This window comes from Drosophila yakuba, chromosome 3R, assembly GCF_016746365.2.
Source record: "Drosophila yakuba strain Tai18E2 chromosome 3R, Prin_Dyak_Tai18E2_2.1, whole genome shotgun sequence".
NCBI classification, from domain to species: domain Eukaryota; kingdom Metazoa; phylum Arthropoda; class Insecta; order Diptera; family Drosophilidae; genus Drosophila; species Drosophila yakuba.
The window spans coordinates 25291610-25302194 of record NC_052530.2 but is presented as its reverse complement, the minus strand read 5'-3'; positions in this window follow the sequence as shown (position 1 = coordinate 25302194).

The window sequence follows — 10585 nt, the reverse complement described above, 5'->3', positions numbered from 1 at the left end:
ATTCAACATGTATAATTCCAAATTAAATATATAACAAATTATTGTCAATAAAATCTTGGTTTTATTATGACCGCATTAATGAAGTTTTGATGTTTGGGTTCGAATAACAATAACATATGAACAACATTAAATGAAATATATAAAATATATAAAATTGTGGAACTGACATATACATATTATTCCCATGCATTTTTCCCATTATTTCTGTAAAATGTGAGACATCGTAGAGAGATGTGTATGCATATCTAGTTTACTTTACAATCGAGTAACATTTCATCGACGTATTACAATTTATTTCCGTGTAGAGCTCTTCCTCCTTCCTATCTGCTCGTTGAGTCCGGCCGAACTGGCTAGATAGTCTGGAAAATCGTTGTTATTATTTATTGCCGCCGATATTTTTATGTTTTGCCGAAGTCGTGACTTGGCCAGGTCGCCAGCCGCCGTCCGCCAACCGCCGACCGCCTTCCTCCTTTTCCTGGCCAAACTGGCAGCCGCCAGAAGGTGTGTTGTTGGCCACTGGACAGCAGTTGGGGCCGGAGGAAATGCCAGCGGGGAGGTCGAGGGAGTGCCAGGGAGAAGAGACCCAGAGACCGACTGATGGACATCCGAAAGAGTGGGGTTCTTGGAAAGTTTTCGAAGCGTTAACCATCAAGGCATTTGCATCGATTGGTCAGCACCACTCACACATGTCCATTTGCGCCGGAAGCGGACATTTCAGCTGCTGTTTTGTATGCCACACACACACACTGGGGAGCAGAGCTTGTTGTTGGCCCTGTTAGAACCGAAGTATCAGCTTTAGCTATAAAAGGTTTTATGTTTCATCGCTGATCCACTGCAATCCAATCCAACTCCCACACGTCCCGATACAAAACATCAAAGCTCATAAACATGCACGGGCTCACTCCACTGGGCGGGGGTTCTGGCGGGGATTGGGGTTCCAGGTGACGGGACAGGGACTAAGACATCCATCCAAGCTGAATTACGCGTTCGATTTAATCAGCCAGAAGAAGGAAACTAGCAGCGAAGAGATACTCTGCATGAAATCGGAGACAGACCCTCCTAACTTGACTCACTCTCAGATTAGATTAAAGTATCATGTTGAGTTCTTTAAATAATCTTTTAATCTTTTATATATTGTAGTAATATTTAAAAATGATAATATGGATCAGATTATTTTAAGATATCCCTCAGGTGTCCAAGACAGTATGAAGATACCGAAAACACGCATCGCGACATTTTGATGTTGCTGCCATGCACATGCACCAAAACCAAAAGGAAACCTCAACTCAAATACGAGACACAACACGTTGTGCGATCAGCGTTCGATGACTTCGATTTGCCGGACACGATCGCGACAAAGTCGCTTACTTTCGTTTGGTCATGAATATTAAAGACATTAAGTAGGAACAATAAGAAACAGGGACAACTCAGAACTCAGAACAGCGCACGGGATGGGATCGAGGATGGAACTGGCATTCGAGGAACCTGCACTTGATGCGCCTTGGTTTTATGGGTGCCTCCTAGGCCCCCTCGATTTCAGCATTTGTGAAAATGTCCGATCATGTCAAAAGCGTCGCATCCCGTCATACCAGCAAACAACAACAACAATGCAGTCAGAGGAGGAAATCCGATGGAAAAAAAGGATTTCGTGTCGTTTTGTCATCGCATGTTCGATGCCCTGCTCCCTGGCAAATGAAAACGTGAGCCGGAGTCCCCGCCTGGCTGGCTGCTTATAAATATGCATTTCTCGATATTTTTTTTATACTGCTGCCATATAATTTAACCAAAGCGAAAACCAATAAACAATGGCCCCGGGATCCGCAGCCAAGTGGAGGCAACTGAAGTTGCAATTTTGCTGTCAACGAAACGCCAAACGAAGACGCGCCAGATGCCATCAAATACTTCAAGCCGGCGTTACATCAGTCCGACTCCAAACTCCGAAGCTCATCCGTCGATGGCGAAGTCGTCGCATCTCGATCGCTTTGATTCGAACTTTCATCGCTCCGCTGGCCACTCGAAAAAGCGCGTCAAGTGCGCTGGGGGAAAGATGGGAAGTGGGAACCAAGAAGGGTTAGCCTTTCCAGAGAAAATAAGTTCGATTTGGTGTTTTAAAATTTTAAAAATATTTATTATTTATTTATGGAAGTTGCGATTTTGTATACCTATTATTAACGTGCTTAATTAGATAATACTTTGCTGTTCATTAAAATAGATTATCTAGAAGTCTTTTGAAATACTCCAAATATTATCATGTTTTTTGCAGCTACTGAATGATAAACAGTGTGTGTTTTTCCTCAGTGCATCTCGGTTAGTGGGTTGGGCATCCAACCAACCCATCGTCGGACCTTCCTTTCTTGTCTTGATGCTACATTTAAATCGTCATAATTCAAATGGCTGTTGGCGTTTTACATAAGTACTCGTATCTGGTACGGGCACCGCACCGATCCCAATCATTAGGCGAAGAAACGCTTTTGATTTTGCCTGATTATTAATGATTTCCGTTCGATTTATCACACGATCGATGGTTGTATAGTGCAAGGTCATCGAAGGAACGTGTTGATTACCAGCACACCGTAATAACAACAATAAATTAATGGGGCAGCACCGGGATCTTCGGGGGATTCGAAACATTTGAGGGATTCGAGGGACGGACAACCCGCTGCTCCTCGTAGCCCCTTTCTTTTTGATGGATTGCGCCGGAGGTATTTGGGCACAACAAATAGGTTTCCCAGGTAACCCACAATGAAATTTGTTTGCTAACAATGTGCGCCATGGATAAGACATGGATGAAATATCTCGTTTATTCACAACAATTCCGGGGCGTTAAATCGACCAGCGTTTTGTGATGATTCATTGCGATTTAATTTCCAATTTGAATGCTTTAAATGAACTTATAATTCTGATAATCCATCGCTCCAGCGGTGGAGCCTCGCTCTAATGCGCTGCATTTATCCAGCTCGGCTTGCCCGTTTTCCGAATTTGTACATAATTTATATGTTCCAATTTGGTTACAATGCCACAGGATCGGGCTACAAATATGTAATCCAACACTAATTGGGAGCTCATGAGGCGTCTGCGTCCACATCTTCTAATGGCCACTCGACTGGCTGCAAATGCCGCAGACAATGCTGGCTAAAAATGAAACTCGTTAAATATTTATGAGGAGCACGAGCACCGCCGTACCCGATCCATTCCACTCCATTCCTTTGCGACTAGCTGGTCTAGCTGGCTATCTGGCTATCTGGCCGGCTTTCTGGCCAGATGTGTAGGCCATAATTGTGCACAGATTTTGATTTGCCGCTGCCATCGGCAGTAAGTGCGAGCGGCGAGCCTGGCCAAAACCCAGCCCCAGGTGCTGCTACCAACTTCCAGTTGCAGTTGCAGTTGCACTTCCCCGGCAGTTCAGATGCAGTTCACCGGCAGCCCTGAGACTCCACTCGACTTGCATTGCCTTGCCCATGGCCATATACTCGACTGGGCTCGGCTCGCACATAGCTGTAAATAAAAAGTGGTAAGAATTGTGTAGAGATGGTCCAGACAAGTGCATACTCATTACAGCCAGGAATAAAGGATTGTTAAGAGGTAAGATTTAAAACAAAGACCATTTTTCATAAATGGATCGATTGGTAGTATATGTAGGTATCCAAATCTTTTGTGGAAGGACTTCTTACTTATCATCTATGAGTTGAGCATACCCCTTTGGCTGCACACGTACCCATTAAACTAAAAGAAGCGAGTGGCGGTGGCCCATAGCTCTCGGCCATGCACGAAGGCGCAACACTTCAGCTCGAGCTCGAGCCGCTGCCCCGGGTTTCGTCCAGGACCGTGGACCGTCGAGCCGAGCTGAGCTGGGCTGAGGTGAGGTGGACCCACAACCTGTTTCGTGGGAACATTACCTAGTCTGGCACTGACTCCGAGCTCCATCGCCAACTTGGGCTGCAGCAGCCGGGCTGAATCGCGCTGACCACTGGGCCGCCAAGTGGAGTTTGGCGTTTGTAGATGGTATGGCAGCTGAAGGTGGGCATGGGGTTGGGGATGAGGATGGAGTTGGAGTTGGAGTTGGAGGAGAAGTCGGAATCGGAATCGGAGGCTGACTGACTGACTGACGGACTGCCCGTTGGTGTTGTTGGCCGCTCATAAATGAAACCTGTTAAATGAATGAAATAAAGTGTTATTTGCTCGACTCACAAATGTTTCTTTTGGAGCCCCTTTTGGGTTCTTTGGATTATGCGCCTCGCTGAGCCTCCGAATGGGTATGACAGCGTGAATGACACCTTCGAAACGGTGAAGGAAATATTATAATAAAAATATGTGAAGACCACATGGGTATTTATTAAAATTAACTGGCAGTTTACCATTGGTTTTGGGTATTAAAATTTTATTTACAAGCTGCCGCTTAGCTGCTGTAAAGATGTAAAGCCATTTAACTTAACGAGCATATCACAAAGCACTCTATTAAGTTTTAATAAATATTCGATTGGTAAACTATTATTAATGTTTTATATATCTAACTATATTCGAAAATGCAGCATACTGAAAGTAATGATCCATTTGAAGAGGCTTTCCTCTCACGAAGCCATCTCTAGATCCGATGAAGCCTCTGTTTCTTACCTCATGTGTGTGTATTCTGGGTGTTTTTGTGTTTACTATGCTCTGGTTCTCGGACTTTGGGAGCTTTATGTTTTCTCGAAGAGCCGAGCGGGATCCGTAAGAAGTTTAATTTGATTTTTTTATACTCCTTCCAGGTTGTCTTCTTCACCACACCCGAACTTGCTCTGCAGCCGTTCCAATATCCAAAAGTCCATGTGGCTGGCTATATGGCTATATGACTACAGAAGTATGTACATGTGTGAGTGCCAGTGACTTGTAAATTTTTTGGATGTTGCTGGCTGGTGTTTTTGTTATTGTTTGTGTTTACCTACAGTAGTTGTGGCCTGCATGTTTTTTTGTTACCTTTCGAGTTGGTCTTCAACTTGAGTTTTATTTTTAACTTAATTTCTGGCCAACCAAGATATGTACCTCCAAGCCTCGATTCCCGCGCCGCTGTGCGTGTAATTCATATTTCACTGTACACGAGCCCCGAACATAATTCGCCAGTTTCGGCCAGGCCATATAATTTGTGGCAACAACAAGAGCGGCAAATTGTGGCCATGTTGATCCACAACGCACTATACGTACATTTAGCCAACATCGTATAAATGTGCGGGCTTTACATCATTTAGAGTCGCGCAGCGCAGACGTTTATTATTTTCGCGAGATTTACATTTTATTGTATATGTTTTAATTTAAATTTATAACTTGTTTCCTTTTGCGCCACCGTCGCTGTGTTCCGTGCGCCGCCGTTAAATGTTGGCTTAATTCGACAATTTAATTTGGGTTTATGCGGCCTTAATAAGGGGAGCCATAATCTGGAGGCGAAGTCGTCGAGCAAAAGGGCGCATTTTGTTTGACTTATGTGAAATGAGGAAGCTCGGCTTTAAGGGGGCGTGGCCAGGTTGGCTTTAGCTCTGCAATTTTCGAGATTTTTCCTGCTTTCTGGGCTTGTTGTTCACATTTTGCTCAGAGCATTTGCATTTGATTGGAACTTAATTCCGGTTTTTAAGCTGCGATATTCGGGTCACAGATATTGAGTTTTGGATTAAAAAAAAACTAATGAGAGGCGTCGTTTTCTTTGCACACTAATAACAGTATACGAGTCTTTGGAAAGTTTCGCAAATCGATCCAATTTTTTATGAAAGTCATTAAAAGCTTACATCTTTTAGGAAGTGAATGCATAACATTCCAGTTTGATTAACTAAATAAGTAAAATGAATAAATTTAGGGAAAGGAAATCTTGTTAGTAACGAATTCAAAAATTCCTTTCTACTTCTACTCTTTGGAATCCCAAATCCAAAAATTATATTTTCACGCCCTGCAAAGGGGCATAAAGTTTTATTATAAAATCTTAATTAAAATTCGAGCACAAATTGGAATTAGGTCTAGAAAATGATTGAACTTCTAGATGGTAAGCAGTGCAGATTCAATTCTCTTTCGATTCGGTGTGAGACAAAGGGTTTAAAGGGCGCCAAGCAGTTTAGTTCCACTTGGTGGCCAGACAAGGTTATATGAGGTCCCAAAACAATTTCCAACTAACATACAACTAAGATGTTCGATGAGTAATGCGGTCCGTTTACATTTTGTTCCCATGAAGAAAAATATTTAATTTGATTGCGGTTTTTATGTCTTCATTAGCCAAATGCTAGGAAGGCAATAAATTAGAGATTTCGGCTCGGAGGAGGTTGGCGGCTGTTTTGGGTTAGATTTTGGTCTTGTATCTCCCATTATTTCTGATGTTCGGCCTGTAATGCGGCCCATGCATGAAGATTAACACTTGATTAATGAACTCGATTATTCATAATTTGTTGTTGCTGCTTTATCTCTCGAATGCCCACAAATAATTGAAACATTTTGCGACTGCTGCGCATGCGCACATTCAATGCTAATGCAACTTCGATTTCAAGATCATTAAGCGCTACACGGACATGTACATGCTCTTCCTTTGGCTGGCATTATTGATGATGCCAAAGAGATAAACAAAAAGCTGAAAAAAAAATAAATAAAATACCCACACACATCCACACACATGGTTGCTCCTCGAGGGGCACGCACCTGTGTGCGTGTTAGCTGCACATTTGAGGTACGCAACTCGTCAATCAGTTGACCATGTGCAACCGGTTTCTGCTCCACTTCCAGTTAAATCTTCTCCCGATTGATTCCACATACACTCAGATACTCTCATCGCGGGGTTAGATCAGCTTGCCCGGATCACAGGCACTGTTTCACGGAAAGATATCCGATCTGGAAGATTACGGCTGTTAACCACTCATTTGACGTGACTATTCAGAGAGCTATTGTCAAAACATGATTTGTACAAATTATTCCACTTTATAATAACACTAGTAATCTGCGATAAGAACAAAACTTTTCATTATAGTGGACTGTTACTACATTATTACTACATTTCCAAAGTGTCTACGATACAAAATATATTTCAGTTATTTGGAATATCACATACCTTATATTTTATAATAAATACAACATTTTCCATATTCCTAGCCATGATTTTATTAAGTTCTTTAAGCGAAAGCACATTCAGTCTTCGACTGATACCAATTAGCCACACAATCGAGTTCACTTTTTACTTCAGGTTTTTTTTTTATTTTACAATTTTTTTTTATTATCTAAGCATGTGTTGATTTTTCCCGGACTCAGCGGCAGCGCTTTTCCAACTGTCAACGGCGCACAGCCGTCGCGTCGAATGATTTGCAGATTCTGTTTGACAGTTGGTCCGGTTTTTCATTAATGAACATGAGTCCATGGCGGATCGATGGCCAAAGGGGAGCGACTAGGAGTGGAACACACACGCACTGCATCAGTGGATGGGCTTGTTTTGATTTATGGCCACATTGGAATGGGGCTTGGAGGAGATTCCCGGGCGGCCAGGAGCATTGAAGTAAGGGGTTGCTCGGCCAGTGGATCGCTGGAATATTTCGTCAGGCTCCAGACTCGATACTCCATACTCCAACTCGATTCTGTTTGATTTCGTTTCGGCACCGGAATCGGGCTCCCATCCCAGCGATTCAACCCTAATGAAGATAATTTATTATGCGATGCCGTTTAATTAAAATCAGATAACCCAGCCAAACCGACCAGAAACAACGATCGCTGTCCCTTCAGCTCAGCTCACCTCAGATCAACTCGACTCCTTCAAAATGCATACGAAGTCTCCGACATTTACAGACTTCAGACTTCTTGCCAGTGGAAGTGGGCCCCAGCCAAAATGTGCTGCCGTTTAGAAGATATTCTCCCCTTTTTTCGATTTTTATAGACAGAGGAACCAAGGTAAGTTGAACTTGGCAAACCATTCTATATGTTATCATATGATATTCTTGATTGTCGGTTACATTATTCATTAGAATATTTATTAAGAACAGATTTTTCTCTTTTCTAGTTATATCAGACTCTGAAAAAGGCTTCACTGTAGTTAATTTCCCAGCCTTTGGGCCAGACAGAGAGATTTCGCGTTAAGTTCAACAACTGGCGAGCGGCAACAAAGTTGTTGCGGTCAACGTTGTCGTCGAAATCGCCGAATCACCAGATCGCCGGACGACGCCGGTGGCAGCTGCCCGAAACTCTGCCAGAATCCCCGAACCGCAGACCGCATCTTCCCATCATCATGATTGGTATTGGTTCCTTATCAGGATCTTGTTTAGGCCATCTCGGTGCTTTGTTGATTTTGACTTTGACTTTTAATGCGCCATTACTTCAGTGTGTGTCCGTGCAGGCGGCCTTCCCTCCAGCTTATCAGCCAGATCAGGCCAAGTTTCACTTTTCCCTCGCCGACTTCCCAGCCCAGGCATCCTTAGTCATCGATGTATCTGTATCTGGTGGGCTTCTCGCTGGATTGCTTGTTTTATTGTTTGATATGCAAATGATTTTTAATTGTGTGGTCGCTCCTTCTTGTTAACCCTTTAAATGCTCACGTGACTTTTTCGAACAAAATTCTACCAAAAAAAAGGGTTTGTTTATCAGTTAAATCTCTAAGATATATCTTTGGAAAGAGGAATGAAAATAATCGTACATCCGTATGAAATAAATCTACATCTTTTACCAGACACCAAATATGTATATCTGTATTAAGAATTCCTCCAATTTTTGTTTTGATTACTTGAAATAAACAGGAAAATGTAAACAACAAATTAAAAAGGCTTAAATGGTAAATACGACCGAAATGTCTGAATAATCATTGTTAATGAAGTCCTAGTCTTTGTGAATTAACTTCCCATTTTGGACCCCACAGAAAGCACAAGATGAGTCACTTGCATGGCAGCCAGTTGAACTAAAACAACTAATTAAAGCCTGATGGCAAGGTAAATTCGTATCGCCCCATTTTGGCACTTTCTTTGTGGATATTTCGCGGTCTGCGGTTTGTGGTTTCTCGAATTCCGCTTAAAGGGGGCGGAGCACACATCTAAGTCGGGTCTAGCGAGTGGCTAAGAGAGTTTTCGAAGGTAAAAGAGGTAACCCATTTAAGAGCAGGTCAAGAGAAACCATTAGAGAAACAGAGAAACATGGATCGAGAAAAAGAGAATTCAACTTGAGGAGGCCGAAAAGTGCGCGCAATTAAAGCTGGCTTCGAGTGCAAAAGGCCTGCAAATCAATCAGTTGGTCAGGTGCAGCGGTTTGGGAGCCACTGGACGACGGGTTTCCTTGCACGGAGGTTGTCCGTGGTGTGTTATGTGCTATGTCGGAGTGTCATAAATCAAGGCAAAGAGTGTGAAATTTTTTCGCCATCTGGCCCGACTTGGCCCGGCTTCATTAGTATTTGCTAGCCATGTCCAATGAGCCGTGCTTGGTCGGCATTTTTGACCATTTATGACTTAATTTCAATTATACGCATTTGGCCAAAAATATTTCTTCGCACTTTGCAGGCAATTAAAATGGCGACACGTGCAAAGTGCCAACGACAGTGCCGAATTTTTCAGTGAGGCTGGGAAATGGATCAATATTTGAAGGTTAATATACTGGCGATTAATGTTAAGGCTGCACTTGTGGGAACAATAAATCTGACAAAAGTTAATAAAATAAAATAATTAAAATTAGGTATAATGTTAATGTAGTTCAATAGTTTATTACGCAAAAAACAGCCGAATCAATCACTGCTCATATATTTTTTATAGCACAGAGCTAATTTTGTAGTTCATGGCGAAATCAAAAGACTTAAAACACGAACTTACAATTTCCACTGCTGTGCAACCCGAGCTTCATTAATTACAAATTCTAAACTGATTCGCTGCTAATAACCATAATTATGTTCGCTGGTTGTTTCATTTTCAAGCATTGTGCAGCCACTTGACACACATTTATGGCAGTTCTTGTGCCCAATCTGTCGGATGCCGCACCTTGCGGAGCACATATCTCCGGATCTCGGCGACCAGTGAGCAAGGTGCAGGAACAACGCCCCAAGAAGCCCTCGACCCCGAAGTTGGTGGCATCGATTTTAGAAAGTCCATGGACCAATGCAACGGTAAAGCCGCCAACGGAGCCTTTTCCTTTTCCTCGCCAACTGCCGCGTCAGGAGCGGAAAAGCAAAACTTCAGGCCGAAATCCGAAGCCTATATATAACTCGATGGCAAAGGCAGCCGCATAAATTTCATTGCAGACATTTGGCCTTTTATTAATTGTTTGACGGCGCCCGTGCCCATGAAGCGGGACATTCCCTCCTCCGGCTCCTCGACAGCTCCACCAATGCCCCCTGCTCCTCTTCCCACCTGTAAGCTTCGCTCCAAGAACCAACCCAGGTGAAGCGGCAGCTTCGGGAGCAGCCGCCACTGCAACTGCATTTTCCTCTCTCTGGGCGTGATGAGAAATTTAATATTGGCAAACGGATAAAACCGCCAGATAATTATACATTTTGAGTGGGCAAAGCTGCGGACTACGGACTGCAGTTCGGAGTCTTTGGTTTTGGCTTTGGCTACAGATTCAGCTGCAGCTTCGGCTTTACAGTTCATGCGCCTCATGATAGTATAAGATTTCATTTCATTAA